The sequence below is a fragment of the Phocoena phocoena genome, chromosome 16 (genome assembly GCF_963924675.1).
Source record: "Phocoena phocoena chromosome 16, mPhoPho1.1, whole genome shotgun sequence".
NCBI lineage: Eukaryota > Metazoa > Chordata > Mammalia > Artiodactyla > Phocoenidae > Phocoena > Phocoena phocoena.
The window spans coordinates 8,763,858-8,783,088 of record NC_089234.1 but is presented as its reverse complement, the minus strand read 5'-3'; the positions used below and the strand labels follow the sequence as shown (position 1 = coordinate 8,783,088).

At 50.0% G+C, this 19,231-nt stretch overlaps 1 non-coding gene across 1 annotated transcript; it reads right to left on the bottom strand.

The window, feature by feature from the left end:
* Positions 1 to 1,638: 1,638 nt before the first annotated feature.
* TRNAK-UUU (transfer RNA lysine (anticodon UUU)) lies at positions 1,639 to 1,711 on the bottom strand. The gene has a single exon. It is a non-coding gene; the product is annotated as a tRNA-Lys (tRNA).
* Positions 1,712 to 19,231: the final 17,520 nt, after the last annotated feature.

Here is a 19,231-nt window from a genome sequence, read left to right as displayed (position 1 = left end):
GCCAAGGTCTTCATACTCATTTTCTCAGTTAATCTTCTCCACACCACCTCAAGGTTGTGTAGTGGACGTTTGCTGTGTCTTGGCCACAGAGCGTGGGAACACCAGCCTCATACAGGGAACTCGCACCGTTGCACAGATCTTGGAGGTGGAGACAGAGGCTCCCTTCTGTTCAGAAGCTACCGAGGTGGCGCAAACCTATCTCCCCACCTCTGGCAGCACGAACATGGCTTGTGACCTGGGCTTGACCAATCGGATGCTCCTGCCAGGACTGGGCATCTTGGGAGGAAGGACAGTTAACTGGTTGTTCCCAGCAGAGGCTGGTGGCCACGCTGTTGAGGTCCTATGCTGGTCGCTTCGGCAGCAGCCAGCTCCAGCTAACAAGTTCTGGCAGGACTTTGTGTCCGCCATGTCTAGGTTCCTTTGGCTGCCGCTTTTTTCTGAGTCAGGTCTCCAGCCTTCCCAACTCTTCTTGAAGAGGCCCGTGTCCTTGCAAAGAATTTCTTTCTGCCAAATCCCACCGCCACGTCTGTTGGGGCCCACCCTGAGCCCCAACAGTGCTTGGGGGTGCTGGCCGTCCCCTCTGTGATGAGGCACAAGACTGGCCTCCCTCCCCGTGCCCGAGCCCAGGGTCTCTCAAATTCTCTGTGAAAACAGCTGCCTCACTTTCTGTTCCCAGTCTCTCTCCTTATCAGGGCCCCAAATCAGTCACCAGACAAATGTCTCTTCTCTCGTCATTCTTTCAGGGTAAGTAAAACAGAATTCTTGCTCATCCTTCTGCCAAAAAACAAAACAAACAAACCCCCCCCAAAATTCCAACTCCATCTACATAAACTTAGTAAAAGAGAGACCACCGGGTCACTCGTTTTAAAATGAGCCAGATCCTAAATCCCATTGTATTTTTATCTAGGAACTACCATGCTACGAAAATAGTAAATACTCTGCACACAGATGAACCCACTCTGGTTAGTCTGATCCTCAGACGACTCTGCAGGAGGTAGACTCAGGCACTGCTGGACTGAGCTGGCTGGTCTTGTCAGAGCACAGCCAGTTAACTTATTCTCAGCCATCAGCTTCACCATTCAGTGAATTTCCAATCTACTATTATTTGTTCAAATAAACTTACTTCAATTTATTTGAGTCATTTTGTCCTTAGATTTCAAAGCAAATTGATGCTTAATAGAAACCCACACTCACTCTTCTGTGTTCATTTTGTGATTTGTTACAAATAGCATAAATACTTTATGCTCAAAATACTTTCCTTTAAATGTTTCATTTCAAATGCACTTTGCTGTTTTAAAAAAAATTTTTTTTCTGATTACAAAAATTATATTGGCTTAATGTAGAGAATTTGAAAATTATGCAAAAGTACAAAGTCTAAAATAAAATTACCCTTTATCTCATCATTAAAAAAAGAACTGTGAAAGTTTTATTATAGTTTTAGTTTCTTTTCCTACACACACACGCGCGCGCGCACACACAGTGCTTTTTGAAAATTGTGTCCATATTGTGCTTTGTAACATAATATTTTTGATTAAGATTATATCATAAGAACTTTTCCTTGTCATTAAATAGACTTCAAAAACACCATTTTTTTCTTTCTTTTTTGGGGGGCGTGCTGCGCAGCTTGTGGGATCTTAGTTCCCCGACTAGGGATCGAACCCAGGCCCTCGGCAGCAAAAGTGCAGAGTCCTAACCACTGGACCTCCAGGGAATTCCCCCAAAACGGCTTATGTGACATTCCATCATATATAGGTATGTTTGCCTGTACCCAACTTATTTAAGCATTTGTTTTTTTAGATCATATTGTATTAAAATAACAGTGAAATGTATATCTCGTGTGTGTGTGTGTGTGTGTGTGTGTGTGTTTAAGCTTATAATGATTTCTTTAGGATATATTCTAAAGGGAACCTATTGGCACAAGTTCAAACTTTTTAAAAGTTCTTAATCATACTGACAAATTATTTTCTGGAAAACTTATACTGATTTATGTCCCAACTGTGATATAAGAATATTTCTCTACATCTTCGCCAGCACTAAATATTCTCTTCCTCTTAGTTTTGTTAATTTAATAATAATAAAGTATTCCATTGCCGTTTGAATTTACATTTCTTTGATAGCGAATATAACCCCTAATCAGTTCATTATGTCTGAGACTTGCTGCTTACATTCTTTGCCTAGATCTCTGTACTGGTTAAATAGTTTTGTAATGATGCATAAATACTTTTTACACATTAAGAATATTATCATATTTACCTCAAAGAATCTTTTTTTTAAAAATTAATTTATTTATTTCTTTTTGGCTGCCTTGGGTCTTTGTTGCTGTGCGCGGCTTTCTCTAGTTGCGGCGAGCAGGGGCTACTCTTCATTGCGGTGCGCAGGCATCTCATTGTGGTGGCTTCTCTTGTAGAGCACGGGCTCTAGGCACACAGGCTTCAGTAGTTGTGGCTCGCGGGCTCTAGAGCGCAGGCTCAGTAGTTGTGGCGCACAGGCTTAGTTGCTCTGTGGCATGTGGGATCTTCCTGGACCAGGGCTCGAACCTGTGTCCCCTGCATTGGCAGGCAGATTCTTAACCACTGTGCCACCCGGGAAGCCCCCTCAAAGAATCTTTGATTGCTTTTTTGTATTCATAGGCATCTTTTGGTTGCATAATGAGGCCATATATCTTTTGAAAGGGCCTAAACTTCTCATCTGATAATAAAAATAAATGCAAAATAAAATTAAAATAAATGACTTGATATACAGACATTCCATTTACAGAATCTGTCTCTTTCATGAAGCATGTAGAGGCTTAACTGTGCAGGTACAGAACTAACTTCTAAACTAAAGGCAATCTTTACGAAAGGCACGTCACTCAGCTAGATGTCCACAGTGGCCTTTTTTCAGAACTTTCCCTGTGCTTCCTTGTGGTTCCAGTTTCCTTCCTCTCCACTCCTTTCTGATGGCCTTTGATCTACATAAACTCCTTCCTCCCTCACCATTTCCCTGCATTCAGGAAAACTTTCTGCTTCTCACCTGTTAACTAACTTCTGACAGACAGGAAAGAGGGGACACTTGGTCAGGTTGACCGGGGTTCAAATCCTGGATTTGCTGCGTATCTGCTGTGTGACCTTTGGCCAGGTCTCCAAGCCTCAGTCTCTTTGCCTGTAAAGCAGGGTTACTTTGAGGGTTAGGATCAAGGTCAAGTTCACCCTGGCGCCCAGGAGCTCAGTAAGCAGCCCCTACTATGATTCTGGCTTCCTGAGCTACATGTCCATCTCTTTTCAAGATCAGGGAAGAGACGTATCAATATCGTTTCTCATTCTACTTCCCTGGTTCCCCTGCCCCATACCTATTATTAATTAGTGGGTAACTCAACAGAAGAGTTACTGGTACGATTCTTATACTATGTTATTAGAAGTGAAGTTTTCTTGTATTATTTAATAATGATACTTTTTTGCTATTTTTAAATAATGGAAAATGTGTGAACTGTGCCTCTCCTTACTGCTGGGTGCTCTGTAACTGTAAATTGTAAAATAACATTTTAGTGAGTAATATTCCTTCTTCAGATCAAATATATGTCATCTTCATTGTTTAATCGACACTTTATTCCCCCTATTAAGATACAAGCAGAAATAAATTTCACTTCCTCCCCTGTAGATGCAATTTCATTTCAATCACACGTGTCAGTGGGAGCAATAAAGCATCAATTAAGCAATGAATTCCTGACAAATACATGGCATTTGATGTGTAATTGCCCCCCTCCAATCTCATTTTCCCCAAGGCCAAGGCTTCCTGGACCATTTATGTTCCAAGTTTCACCCTCTAAAATCCAGCAGGAGCTTCTCGCCCCTCTCCGCCCAGGATGGGCATCTTGGATACAGTTCACCCAGAGGCAGCTGGGCTAGTGGGGCTCTTGTAATAGCAAATTAACGGCCTTGTTATTCAAATCAGGAAACCAGGTCTCAGGGAGGCAATAGCTTTGCATGACCCCTTCACGGTCTCCCCCTCACCTCTGGGAATCCGAGCTGAGCCTGGAACTCAGGTCAGCTCGCTTTCCACCATACTAATTCTTGACTGTAGAGGCAGGGTGATTCCCTATGCAGAGGGAAGGAAGAAAGGAAGGAAGGGACAGAGGAAGGAAGCAAGGAAGGAAGGAGGAAAGGAAGGAACTAGAAAAAGCCCAGGATGCCTGGGGCTGTATCTCAGAGAAGGGGGACTCCCTGGGAGATCCAGGGGTGGTGGGCACCTGGCTGAGAAGACTGTGCAGACAGACACCCCTCTCTACGCCAAGTCCCCTGAGTCGGTGACATTCTGCAAACGCGTTTGAGGGTCCCCTAGGTGCTGGGTTCCGTGCAGGCCCTGGAGACTGGATGACCCAGGGCAGTTCCAGCTCTCAGACATCCTGGGGACAGCCGTGGGGCCGTGCTCAGTGCCAAAAGATGAATAAACCCAGTGTGTTGAGAGCCTGGGGGAGTCAGGGAGGGAGGGACTGACACAATTACACCCGGTGGGCACTCAATAAAGAGTGTTAAACGGATTTTTAAAATTTGAAGCAGTGATTGCTTCACCACCAGAAGAGCTCGCCGACTGCCTTGTCTGGAAACCTGCCGCGGTGAAACTGCTACCTGGCCCTTGGGCTGGGTGGGCAGGCGACAGGCTGGATGGCCACTGCTGACGATCCCAAGAATGTTAAATGTTTGGGGGCCTCTGCCATGTCCTGGAACCCGACGGTGGCTCCTTTTTCAGGAAAGGCTGTCACAAGTGGACTGTGGTGTCTGGTGCTGGGGGTGGGAGTCGGGGTGAATGGGCCGTGCCTGTGGTGTCATTTACGGGGATGTTTAACTTCCACTCCCTGTTTCTGAAGAGCAATTTTCTGCAGAGACATGAAGAATAATAGGACAAACTTGTCTCATTTTGGCTCAGATTGCCCCAATTTTCCCACAATCTCGGCCCCCCTGTATCACCTGCCCCTACCTGCCTGTTTGGGCCACTTAATGCTCTGCCTTCGGACCTAATAGAGGCTGTTTGTTTGGCCTGGGCCCAAAGGCTAGACTTGTTTTCAGGACAGAAGCTGGAAGAAAAACCAATCTGGACATCTAAGTCACAGCCAGGACTCATTACATAAATGATATATTTACACAATTGATCCCTTTTCTACTGGGTAATTAATTTGGCATTGAAACTCTTAACGATTTAATTGTCATATGTTTAAACTGAAATGGTTGCTACAAATTTCCCAAGACAAAAAGCAGATTGAGGAGAGGGCCTTCTTTTGTCCTCCAAGTGGGGACGCCTCCCGTGTTTCAGCGTTCCCACCAAAGCAGGGCAGCAGCTGACAGCCCCCCTAGGGCACACGTGGGAGGAACGTGTCTGTCTGCAATAGGTCCTTTAAGGGATGGGCGGGCCTGGTGAGGAGTGAACTTAAATCCATAAGCCATAGATTGGGATCCCGCTTTCACGCACTGAGTGGGACGGCAACGGTGCTCCAGCCAGACCCCCAGATCCTGCACACACACAGCCCGCCTTGCGCCACCCCTGCACCGCTGTGGGTGTTCCTGCTTCCAACTGCAAGCACGTGACTTTTTCGGCGGACTGCCTTGGGGCTCCCGGAGCCACTTTGCCCAAATGGCCAGGTTTCTGGAAAAGCCTAGGAGTTTGTGTCCCCCGCATGGCGGCCTTGGCCAGACTGCCTGGAGGTGCAGGAACATGACAGGCTCAGCAAGCATCCTTGCCTCTGACAAGGACACTCTGAGGCATAACTGTCACTTGGGAGCTGCCCCCACTAGGGATCGGAACTTGGCCTGACATTGCACCTGGCTAGGCTTCCTTCCCACCCGCTTCTGCTTGCTCTTCCCAGGTCTCCTGGGAGCACCGCTTTATTCAAGAAATCCTTACCTGAGGGTCCGCTTTGGGGGTACCCATCCAAGGATAACCGCTGTCTAGCTGAGTGACCTTGGCAAGCCTCTTGACTTCTCTGGCCCCAGAGCCATCACCTACAAAGTAGACAAAATAGTAGCAGTGATCCCAATTCTGGCACTTACGGAGTGGGTGTCTGGAAGCTCCTGTGCAGGCACTTCCACACGCTGTCTCGTCTGATCCTCTCAGCAGCTCCAGGAGGAAGGTACTCATATTATCCCCACTTTACCGATGGGGATATTAAAGCACAGAGCAGTTAAGCACTTTGTCGACATTCACATGGCTGGTAAGTGGCAGGGACAGGATTCAAACCCAGGCAATTGGTGGCAGAGCACGCCATCTTCGCCCCTCCCTCACGCACTGGGCAGCCCACCCAGCAGAGCTATGGTGCAGATGAAGGAGAAGGTTATGAAGCAGTGGGTGAAGCAGAGGGCCTGGGGTCACCTCAAGACAAATGATGCTCGCCCTAGCATTCTGTGTCACCTTAGTCCCCAGGGGAGACAGGGGAGATCATCCAGGTCATGGGTGCTGCCACATCGCTCCTTCCTCTGTGCAGACCTCATGGTCTTGCAGGGAGATGCAGCGGGACGCCTGCTCCAGCCAAATCCTGCAGCTTCTCCCAGCTCAAGAGGCTCCTGCATGGCTGGTGAACACCCCTCGCCAACACACACATAGCTTCCTGGAGTAGTCATGCTGGCCTGCTCCCTCTGTAGATTAAAAACATCTGTGTAATAAGGGCATAGAGGCTACATCTTAACGCCACAACCAAGATTTCCTGAGAGAGAAAACAGTCATGAGGTATCTGTACAACCTCAGGCCTCTCAGCTGGGTTAACAGAGAAGGCGATGGTGGGGATTCGATGGGCCGGGGAGCTCTTTGCTGGTTCCATCTCGCACATTCTCCCTGAGCCTCCAAAACCAGGCTACCTGTGAGGTATGACATCCCAAGCTTACAGCTTCATACTTGTAAGTGTCCTCTATCAGCGACATGGTGGTATAGTAAAAATTTAAGGGCATGGGCTGAAAGTCAGATAAGGCACATGAAACACTGGGCATCGTGACTGGCTCCTAGTCTTTCAATACACGTGCTACAGATATTTTAGGGAGTTCTCTTTTGAATACACTTCAGAAAGAATCAGTCAAACTCTTTCCAAACTGACAGACAAATGAGAATGAGTTTTCAAGCTAGCCTAAGCAGAGAAGGGAAATTTAGTGTAAGGATACACAGAGCCCAGAGACAGAAATGCAGCCAGGCCTCAGGACGTGAGTGTGACTCTAGGCATAAGAGAGTCACCAGGGATCAGGCCATCTCCTCTCTACTGGGCTTCTCTTTCTCCAGACCTTCTTCTTCCACTTCATTGTGCATGTGGCTAGTAAAGCATGTCCAAACACTGCCAATCAGTGGGCATTGTCATGCGCTACAAACATGGCTCCTGGGAATGGAGGATGGGGAGGGAGCGGGAAGGACAATTCCCAGCAAGGAGGTATCTCAATAAATTGAGGTCCATTTCCTGCTGGGAGTGAGAGCATAAGGCTGTGGGCATAAGCAGTGGCTTATGAAAAGAAGGCTCTACAGTCGTCCCTCAGTATCCACGGGGGATTGGTTCCAGGACCCCCCTCGGATACCAAAATTTAAGAATGATCAAGTCCTTTATATAAAATGGCATAGTATTTGCATATAACTTATGCACATTCTCTGTATACTTTAAATCATCTCTAGATTACTTATAACACATAGTACAATGTAAATGCTATATAAATAGCTGTAAATACAACGTAAATGTTATGTAAATAGTTACAGGAGAACGGCAACTTCAAACTTTGCTTTTTGGAACTTTCTCGAAATTTTTTTTCTGAATATTTTCTATCCAAGATTGGTTGAGCTGTGGAAACCCAAGATGCAGAGGGCTGACTACTCAGAGGTCGTATCTCAGAGTCCCACCCCTTCCGGCTTTGGGTCCTTGGGCAGGTTGGTCAACCTCTGCTTTCTCAAGTGTGGTGTTGCAGAAATGTAAGAAGATTCATTCAACACATGCCTAGTACAGCACCTGGCCTAGAGTAGGCACCCAGGACATTTTAATGAAAGGATGATGAGGAAAATGTCAGTCTTTCAATAAAGGCTTGCCCTGGTCACTAGGCTTAATCTCTAGGTTTGGTAATCTGGGAATTAAACCCACAGTTGAAGTGTGTATAGTCCCTCACTTCAAGCTGAGTGACTCTGCTTCAGGCTGAGTGTTGAGCAGGACTTCGCTCCTCATTAGGGGTTGGGCCCAGGTCTGTTTAGTCTGCGCCCCAAGATGAAAGGACAGCAGTTCCGGGGGCGGGGGGGATTCTCTCCATCTCTATGGCATGAAAGGGCTAGGTCCACTATACGAGCACGTTTCAAGCCTCTGCTTGGAACATGCCTGCTACCATCCCACTGGCCCAGGCAAATGAGGCTTGGCTAAGCCTGACAAGGGACGGCCAAGTACACCCATCAGCCTAAGGCCAAAAGCAAGTCTGGGGACAAGCTCCATATCAATGGGGTAGGAAGTGAAATCTTCTCATGGACGGCTGACTTATTTTGAATAGCAATTCAATGTTACATCCTCAAACCAGGTTTTCCTCTTATGTTCTCCCAATTATTGTATTTCCTCAATCTAAGGTATGTATGCTTTTATATTTAACTTTTCTGAAATTGGGATATGAATGACAATGAGTGTGTACACTTAATGTAGTGATTTCTTACTCTTTTTTTTGCCTAAAAACTGTTATTAAATTGATGGTACCTTTCGAGAGTGATACTGTCTTAGAATGGTGGAAATTCAGCAATGTATGATCATCTTCCAGGATACTGGAATCTCAAGCATGTTCAACTCCTCTCTCTCCCTGACTCCTGTGTCGAATTAGTTACCAGGTCCTGTGGCTCTGCCTTCTCAGTGAATCTCAAATCCAGCCCCTCTCTTCCATTCTCATGGCCAGTTTCCTGGTTCAGACCTCATAACATCTCCCCTAAACTGTAGCCATAACCTCCTGCCTGGTCTCCCAGGCACCAGACTCTCCTTGCTCCCATCCCGCCTCACTCAGATGGCAGGTTTATCTTCATGGACTGCAGCTCTGATCCTACAGTGCTTTTGCTCCAAAACCTTCTCTGGCACCCCACTGCCACAAGAATATCCCAGCTTCCTAGGCTGACATTTGGAGTCTCATGACTTGGGCCTAACCCACCTTTACAGCTAACTCTCACTCCCACTGCCCCCCTCCTCACACACAGACTATGCTCCACGCACAGCAAATGGGTCAGCCCCATCCTGCACGTGCAAACCTCTGGGTCTTTGCACATGCTGTTCCCTCTGCCTGGAATGCCTTCTCCTCCCCTCCCATCTGTGCTTGTTGAAATCGTCTCCATCTTAAAGACCTGGATTCAATGCCACCTGCCTCTCCTCCCCCAACCATGAGACTTTCCAAGACTGCTGCGCCCCTTCCCCCCTGTGCCCTCTCTTCAGAATTCACCTCCACTTTCTCAGATCTCACCTGGTGCTTCCTATCTCTGTGCTAGCACTCAATCTGTTCCAACTTGACTTTAAGCTATTTGTGGCCTTTGTCTGACTCCTGCCCTCCCAAGGAGAGAGACCACATCTCAGTCAAGCTTGTGCCCCTTTATGGGGGGTTTGACACATGGTAGTTGCTCCATACACGTTTGCCAAATTGAATTCGGTCATTCAGCATTTTAGTCACCCCACGTTGCAGAAAAACAGCGTACACACAGGGAGTGTCAGCGTGTAAACCACACAGATCACAGGGTCCTGCATACTTCAGGTAATCAGTTTATCTGATCAATCATTATAGCCCTTTCAGAGTTTTAGAAAATGCTTACATCTTTCAGAGAGAAATCGTCAGAGATATCGTTGCTTTTGGACCGCCTATTTAGGAAGAAAACTGGGGCACTCATGTCCTGGGATGATTTCCTTCTGGCTGGCGTTCCTGAGAGAACCAGCCTCATGGAAGGTCATTTATGAACTGCAAGTGTGAGAATGCGCCCCTCTTTCAATTCTATCTAATCTACAGGAGTTTCTCAGGGAGGTGAGAAAAGGGCACGACAAAATCACAGCACTTTTGAGCTAGATCTGTCTAGCGCAACCCTTCACTTTATGGATGAGGAAACAAGGACAATTGAGCTCTAGGGAGGTGACATGACTCAGACAAGCCACACAGGTGCCAGTGACAACCATTGACTCAAATCCAGGCTTCAAGCACTTTTTCTGGGTTATGGAGTGAATGTTTGTGTCCCCCCTCCACTCAACCTTCATATGTCAAAGCCCTAACCCCAGATGTGATGGAACTAGGAAGTGGGGCCCTTGGGAGGTGATTAGGTCATGAGGATGGAGCCCTCCTGAATGGAAGTAGTGCCCTTCTAAGAGACACAGAGAGTTTCTCCTTCTGCCAAGTGAGGATACAGTGAGAAGATGGCCATCATAAAGCAGGAAGAGGGTCTTGCTAGAACCCTGATCTCACACTTCCAGCCTCAAGTAAGGTGAGCTATTAAGGCAGCGGACTATGGTATTTTTGTTAGGATAGCCTGAACTAAGACACCCTGTCACCTCCCTCCTGCCCTCTGTCCACCCTGTAACCTATGAACAGCTACCACTTACTGAGCGTGGACTAGGCAGATATACCATGCTGAGCACTCCTCACACAGGACCTCATCTCGACCTCACAACTGCCCTGAGAAGTGGGCAGGATCATCACTGTGGTTCAGATGAGGAGACCAGACTTAGGGGTAAATACTTGCCAGAATTCACACAGCCCACGAGCAGCCAATTTGGGATCTAACGCAAGGTCTGTCTGATTCTAAATCTATTATTCTATGCTTCCACTGAACTCCTATTCCCTCTCAAGCCCATTATAACCTACAACAAAAGGAGAGAGTTTTCTTTCATGACCTCTCGGAAGAAATCTGAGCCCTGTGTAAGGACCTCGGCTCAATCTGGCCCGACTCAGCATTTGAGGGCCTCGTACTAATTTCTAATAAATGGATTTGAGCCGAGTTTTCAGGGAAGGTAAAGACTTGGCAGACTGGGTGAGGAAGAGGAAGGCAAGTTGCTCAATTTTTTTGAGACTTCATACTTTTGTTTATTTTCTGAAAAGGAATAATAAATATTCCTTTTTTAAAAAAAAAAGATTTTTCTGATGTGGACCAGTTTTAAAGTCTTTATTGGATTTGTTACAATATTGCCTCTCTTTTATGCTTTGGTTTGTTTTAGCCGTGAGGCATGTGGGATCTTAGCTCCCCGACCAGAGATCGAACCCGTACCCCCTGCATTGGAAGGTGAAGTCGTAGCTACTGGATCGCCAGGGAAGTCCCTAAATATTCCTGATCATAGCCTCATGAGGAAGGTTGGGAGGTTAGGTGTGAAAGTGCTTTCCAAAGTGCAGCACATATTTAAGGCCTGGTTGGGATGACCTGGGCAGTTCTGGGTGCACAGGATCTCCTGTGGGACCCTCAGCTCTGACCCTATCTGGATCCTCACTTCCTTATTGCTATGGACTGAATTGTGTCCCCCTGACCCCACCAAATTCATATGTTGAAGCCCAATCCCCAAAGCAATCATATTTCAAGACGGGGCTTTGGGGAGGTAATTAGGTCCTGAGAGTGGAGCCTGCAAGAAGGGATTAGTGCCCTTATAAGATGAGACATGAGACCTCTCTCTGCCACATGAGGATACATACAGACAGCAAGGAGGCGACTGTCTGCAAACCAGGAAGAGGGCCCTCATCAGACACCAAATCTGCCAGCACCTTGATATTGGACTTTCCAGCTTTCTATCCCTTCCTTCTCTGACAAATCCTTCAACTTATTCAAGTGACCTTTCCAGAACTTAAATCTGATCAGATCCTCTTGCTTCCTGTTGAAAACCCTTCCACTGATTTCGATGGTAATGACTGTGCCACCTTCATGTGGCAGAAGAGAATTGATGGTTCAGGGAGAATGGGTCATCCCCCAGGCACTGAAACAAGGAGCACAGACGCAAAGAATATCGGAGCTGAAAGGGAGGCATCCAGGACAACAAGCCTGTGTGGACCACGGGGGTGGTGAAGGGGCTCAGCTCAGATGGCTCCACTGAGGGCTGAGAGGGAAAAGCTCCCCCCTCTGGTGTGGAGAGAGAGTTGCTCACACACAGGAGACTGAGCCTGTGGTTCCTGTGTCCCTTGCTCCCTGCCTTCACCAGCAGAAACAGGAACTGAGTGGGAAGAGGTGAGGGAGCCCCAAGTGGGTCACTGGGCCAGCTCCATGGGGCTCACAAGACAAGAGGCTTTGGAAAGACTGTACCTGTGCCTGGTTGCTGGGAGGTGGATTTTTAAATAACAACTTGATTGAGGTACCATTTATGGATCACACAATCTACCCATTTAAACCACACACCTCAACAGGATTTAGTATAGTCACAGAATTGGGTAACCATCACCACAGTCAATTTTAGGCCATTTTCATCATGCCCCAAAGAGACCTGGTACCCACTAGCGGTCACTCCCCATTTGCCCTCAATCCCCCAGCCCTAGGCAACCACTTTTTCACTTGTTGTCTCTGTGAAGTTGCCTATGGGGGCAAAATTTCATATAAATGTAACCATACGATATGTGTTCCTTTTATGTCTGGCTTCTTTCACTTAGCGTAATGCTTTCAAAGGTTCACCCATATTGTAGCATGTATCACTATTTCGTTTCACTGCGGAGTGATATTCCATTGTATGGGTATAACCCAATTTTCTCTATTCATTCCTGGGATGTGGACTTTTCAGGATAAGAATCCCTCTGGAACTTGACAAATCCAAAAATGATTGGATTTTCCTCTCAGGGAAGGACTAGACATGCAGCCACTCTAAGGACATTGTGTATCATTTTATATGATTGAGGACAGCACGGCTGTGGCCCATCTCCGAGGGCTGTGCATTTTCTCAGAATCACAGTCATTGGCCTAAGGGAGGGGTCTTCGGCGGAATTCCTGGCAGCACTGGAACCAGATGGGGGAGAACTTTCCAGGAAAGAGGGCCAGAGCACAAGCAGCCAGAGGCAGTTTCCTCAGGACCACAACTGCAGGCTTCTGTCCCTTCTGCCTACGGGACCTGTAGGTCAGGAGGGTTGTCACCCTCAGGACCAATGCAAACCCTGGCTGTGTTAATTGTGGGGAGCCTCCATACCTGGGGCTTTGTAGTCTTGGCTAGAAGCCTAAACAGTCCTTCCCATTCCACAGATAAGCAGCTGGACTAACCCAGGAAGCTGTCCCAAGAAGAAGGACCCTATGGAAGCAAGCAGAAGTTTTAGAGAATATGGAAATACCCCCTCCCCAGGAGCTCACACTTGCTGACCTGTATGTGTGCATGTGTGTATATGTGCTGTGCATGTGTGGTGGGGATGAATGCACGTGTGTATATGTGCTGTGCGTGTGTGGTGGGGATGAGTGCACGTGTGTATATGTGCTGTGCCTGTGTGGTGGGGATGAGTGCGTGTGTGTATATGTGCTGTGCGTGTGTGGTGGGGATGAGTGCACGTGTGTATATGTGCTGTGCGTGTGTGGTGGGGATGAGTGCACGTGTGTATATGTGCTGTGCGTGTGTGGTGGGGATGAGTGCACGTGTGTATATGTGCTGTGCGTGTGTGGTGGGGATGAGTGCACGTGTGTATATGTGCTGTGCATGTGTGGTGGGGATGAGTGCACGTGTGTATATGTGCTGTGCGTGTGTGGTGGGGATGAGTGCGTGTGTGTATATGTGCTGTGCGTGTGTGGTGGGGATGAGTGCGTGTGTGTATATGTGCTGTGCGTGTGTGGTGGGGATGAGTGCGTGTGTGTATATGTGCTGTGCGTGTGTGGTGGGGATGAGTGCGTGTGTGTATATGTGCTGTGCGTGTGTGGTGGGGATGAGTGCACGTGTGTATATGTGCTGTGCATGTGTGGTGGGGATGAGTGCACGTGTGTATATGTGCTGTGCGTGTGTGGTGGGGATGAGTGCGTGTGTGTATATGTGCTGTGCGTGTGTGGTGGGGATGAGTGCGTGTGTGAATATGTGCTGTGCATGTGTGGTGGGGATGAATGCACGTGTGTATATGTGCTGTGCATGTGTGGTGGGGATGAGTGCGTGTGTGAATATGTGCTGTGCATGTGTGGTGGGGATGAGTGCACGTGTGTATATGTGCTGTGCATGTGTGGTGGGGATGAATGCACGTGTGTATATGTGCTGTGCATGTGTGGTGGGGATGAGTGCACGTGTGTATATGTGCTGTGCGTGTGTGGTGGGGATGAGTGCACGTGTGTATATGTGCTGTGCGTGTGTGGTGGGGATGAGTGCGTGTGTGAATATGTGCTGTGCATGTGTGGTGGGGATGAATGCACGTGTGTATATGTGCTGTGCATGTGTGGTGGGGATGAGTGCACGTGTGTATATGTGCTGTGCATGTGTGGTGGGGATGAATGCACGTGTGTATATGTGCTGTGCGTGTGTGGTGGGGATGAGTGCACGTGTGTATATGTGCTGTGCGTGTGTGGTGGGGATGAGTGCGTGTGTGTATATGTGCTGTGCGTGTGTGGTGGGGATGAGTGCACGTGTGTATATGTGCTGTGCGTGTGTGGTGGGGATGAGTGCACGTGTGTATATGTGCTGTGCATGTGTGGTGGGGATGAGTGCGTGTGTGAATATGTGCTGTGCATGTGTGGTGGGGATGAGTGCACGTGTGTATATGTGCTGTGCATGTGTGGTGGGGATGAATGCACGTGTGTATATGTGCTGTGCATGTGTGGTGGGGATGAGTGCACGTGTGTATATGTGCTGTGCGTGTGTGGTGGGGATGAGTGCACGTGTGTATATGTGCTGTGCGTGTGTGGTGGGGATGAGTGCACGTGTGTATATGTGCTGTGCGTGTGTGGTGGGGATGAGTGCACGTGTGTATATGTGCTGTGCGTGTGTGGTGGGGATGAATGCACGTGTGTATATGTGCTGTGCATGTGTGGTGGGGATGAGTGCGTGTGTGAATATGTGCTGTGCATGTGTGGTGGGGATGAGTGCACGTGTGTATATGTGCTGTGCATGTGTGGTGGGGATGAATGCACGTGTGTATATGTGCTGTGCATGTGTGGTGGGGATGAGTGCGTGTGTGAATATGTGCTGTGCATGTGTGGTGGGGATGAGTGCACGTGTGTATATGTGCTGTGCGTGTGTGGTGGGGATGAGTGCGTGTGTGTATATGTGCTGTGCGTGTGTGGTGGGGATGAGTGCACGTGTGTATATGTGCTGTGCGTGTGTGGTGGGGATGAGTGCACGTGTGTATATGTGCTGTGCGTGTGTGGTGGGGATGAGTGCGTGTGTGTATATGTGCTGTGCGTGTGTGGTGGGGATGAGTGCGTGTGTGTATATGTGCTGTGCGTGTGTGGTGGGGATGAGTGCACGTGTGTATATGTGCTGTGCGTGTGTGGTGGGGATGAGTGCACGTGTGTATATGTGCTGTGCATGTGTGGTGGGGATGAGTGCGTGTGTGTATATGTGCTGTGCGTGTGTGGTGGGCATGTGTGCATGTGTGTATATGTGCTGTGCATGTGTGGTGGGGATGATGAGGCAAGTGCCATCCTAAGCACCCTTTGCCAGACCTCATTCTTTTGGGAAAAGTCGGGTGTTAGTCACTAGCGTCTCCAGGCCCCCTCTGCCCTCTTAGCTGCTTGTCCCCCCTGCACAGTGCCGCAGAGGTCCTGCTCTGCACAGCCCACCTGCCTTGGACCAGCCTGTGAGGGGACCCTCCAGGGGTCCTGCTGCTGGAGCTCATTTAGGTTTTGTAAAATGTGTCACCAAAGACCTCAAGTTCTCATTAAACCTTTTAAAAACTGCTTTTGGGTATGAACAGGCTATCCGAAGGACCCTAATCAGCTAGCCAAATCCTCTGCCATGGAAACTGTGAGTCCGTTCATTCATTCACTCCTTCATTCACTCAAGCATTCAGGCAGTAACAAGCAGTTACTGAGTACCACTGGTTGGCCAACTGTGCTCTGCGTCCTGGGAGGAGGAATGAGACAGGCCCACCGCCCTTCCAGCAGCTCACATCTAGCCTGCAGTCAGGATGGGAGCCTAAGGGATCGGTTACAAGCGGGAACATAAAATGTGCCCTAAAACAGGGTCAGGAAAGGAGGGAGGGAGGGTGAGAGACAGGACCATTTCCTGTGGTGGCCAGGTAAAGATCAGCAGAGATCTGCAGGTGTTTCACTCTCTGTTTCTCCCGGAATCCACAGAAAAAGTGCTTTTGTTCTCAAGCCAAAGCCGGGAAGGGTAAGACCGCCGGGGTTTTAAACGCTTTGTGCCTGGACGGTGGTTTCTCCCGCGCAGCCAACAGGTTTGGTTTAGAGGATGTCCCATAGAGGGCGCTGTTTGCCTGACTTTGACTGCAGTTGCGGGCGCAAGTGAACCGAGGCAACACCACTCGCCAGAGGGCGAGTGAAGGGCTGTGTGCGCGCCTGGGGCCTTAGGTCCACGAGCTTTCTGGAAGTGGGAGGGGAAAAAAGGTTTAATCTGTGTTTCTGGCTGTTCAAACCCAGCATCCCTGAAACTTGGGGGACGGGCTGGGGGTGCTGACACCTGAGCATCTCCTCTCTCCCTGGTCAAAACGCACACACAAAAGCCAGCGTACCTGCGCGCCCTGGGAGGGAGGACACCGGGAGAACTTGGGTCAAGAGACAGTGAGGCTCCGGCAGCGGCGCCACAGGTGCAGGGACTGCTGTCCCAGAGGACTCTTCCCCCGCTCGCCTGCACCCCTCCCCATCTGGGCCTAGTCCCCAGTTGCAATCAGCCAAGAGACCACTTCCTCAGCCAGAACTTTTCGGCGATGTCTGCTGAACGCTTTTTTTTCCTGGGAGGCCAGCAGCTTTTCTGCTTGTTTCAGCTTAAAGGAGGCTCCATGCGTCAGAACTTTGGCCAATTTGCACGCCTCTGCCTCGAACGGGAAGAGCTCCCAAAACGCGAACGCGCACACACAGACACGCAGGGGCCTCTTCGTCACACCCTCTGCCGCTTGGCCGGCGCGTGTGGGCGCTGGCCGGCGCGTGTGGGCGCTGCCCACCGAACGGGTTTGGACATAGGCCCCTCGAGCTATTTCTGCAGTTGGAGAGAAAATGACTTCTGGGTGTCCAGCACCCAGTGTCGGGTGACCTTGGCCCAGTCTCCTCCTCTCTGGGAGCCTGTTTCTATCTGTAAAACCTGAGTGTGAGATCCACCCTGTTCGAATCTCAGGGCTGTAACTGGCTCCAATCAGATTTTTGGATGGAATAGGGTTTTATATTCCAGTAAAGCCCTATACAAACTCAAGGGAGTAATGAGAATGAGAATAATAATTGTTTATGGAAGTACCATTTACAGTGCTTCCAGGCTCCCAAAGCAAATCAATATAGGGCTCACTACTGTAGGTGAATGTTTGGTGAAAGACGTGTTAAATGTGCCCTTCGAAATTTGGTGGGGGAGGGTCTCAAGCCCCAGATCGGAAAACAAAACATACCCACTTCTCAACTGGGTAACCAAAGCGGTCGCGCCTGCCAATGCAGGGCAGCCTTGAGTTAGGTGAGGGCTTGATCTAACAAAAAAAAGGCGATGGTAAAGGAAGGGGCCACAAAAAGACCTCGGGTGTATGGAAGCTCACAATGGGTGGAGGGGAGTGACAGCCACTTTTCCACCTTTCTCTGACCAGGGAGCTGTTCTTGGGACGGGACCCCACAAGTAATTCTGGTTTATTTGATGCTTAAGTTTAGAGTCTTAGATGCCTGTCTTCCTGCTTTCTTGTGCAATTTGGAGAGTCGTTTTTAAAGTCCATGGAGTAGAGTAACCGTCCGCACAGCTCACAGGTCCAGCAGGGTTCTCTAGGGACTTGACGACAGGCGGGACGTGCTGCGGTGTCGCTGCCAAAGCCGCCACAGAGGAAGGTACGCCATTGTGCCTTCGGTTCACACTGCTCCTCTTAAAGCGTTAGGCAGCTCCAAAGGCTGGCCAGAGAGACTTCCCGGGAGAAAATGCAGTCTTCGGGGCAGCGGGCTCAGAGTTGCTCGTCAAGGTTTGGGTCCCGGCGACCAGAGGAAAAGAATGCCCTGCAGAGCGTAGCCGTCGGTGCCGAGATGCCGCTGCCCCACCGCCCCACCAAGTGACGCGCGCGCGTCAGCCTGTTCTGCGCGCACACCTGGGTGCGCAGAGAGGCACAACCACTCCCGCTCTCCGGGGAAGGCTCACTCTTCGGTTTCCCAAGGCCAAAGGCCAAGGCCATGCGGATTTCTGAGACGGCTGACGCAGTGCAAGGACTTACACCCCGATTCCCTTCCTATCGACTAGATGGTGGGTGGGGAACCCAAATCCCCCTCTTCCTGGCCGCGCCTTTAGCAAGCTTTAGGGAAAATGCTGAGGTCGCTGGACCCCCAAAGGGTAGGAAAGTGCTGAGTTCACCGCGGGCCGGAGGCCGAGTCCTGCCTCCTGGGTCGGTGCTGCGTGGCTCTCCAGCTGAGTCGGGGCGGGGAAGAGGCAGCTGCGAGCGCGGATAACCCCGAGGTGACCCGGGCGGGCCTGGACCGCCCCTTCCCCCTCCCGCGGGCCAGGCGGCTGGAAGCGGGTCCCCGAGCTGCAGGGGGGAGAGGGAGGCGCGGGCTCGGGTAGCCGCGGCTGTCAGTGCGCTCCGGCCGGGGGCGCCGCCGGCTCAGCGTCCCCTAGCTCGCCTCCTGCGCTCGCCGGAGCGCTCCGAGTGCCTCTTTAGCAGGAGCCAACATCCTTTTGTGCTAATAGGCTTGTCCTCATTTGCTGCCTAATTGGACTATATAAAGCCAATAATAGGCGGGCTCTTATAGCCCGAAGCCAAAGCGCCAAAATCCGAGGGAAGGCGAGGAGGGGGCAGTGGCGGAGGCGGCTGCGGGACCCGGGCTCGGCTGCGCCTTCGCCTGCCTAATCCCATTTGCCATTGTACGCGCCCAATCGCCGTATACTCCCCGCATTTAACTTGGATGACATTTTGATTTCATCATTAGCATCCGGCGCCGGATTGACGCAGCCCCAAGCCGGGGACTGCTCTAGCCGCCTCCTCCCCGGGAGCTGCAGCCGCCGCCTAGCCGCCTCGCTCCCTCGGTGCCGCTACGGGGCCGCTCCCCGCCCCTCAGCACCCCTCCCCCATGCGAGCTAGCCCCGGCCGGGTCCTCACCCCGCCCTCCTGCCGTTGGATTTGCGCCCGGGGCGGCCCCCGACTTTCCGCCCCGTAGTTGAGTTCCGTTTATGGTCTGATTTCCGGCGCCCGTCTGCTCGCCCGGCCGCCTGCCTGTCCCGTTCCCTCCCTCCCGGGGACCCGGAGGAGAGGGGACA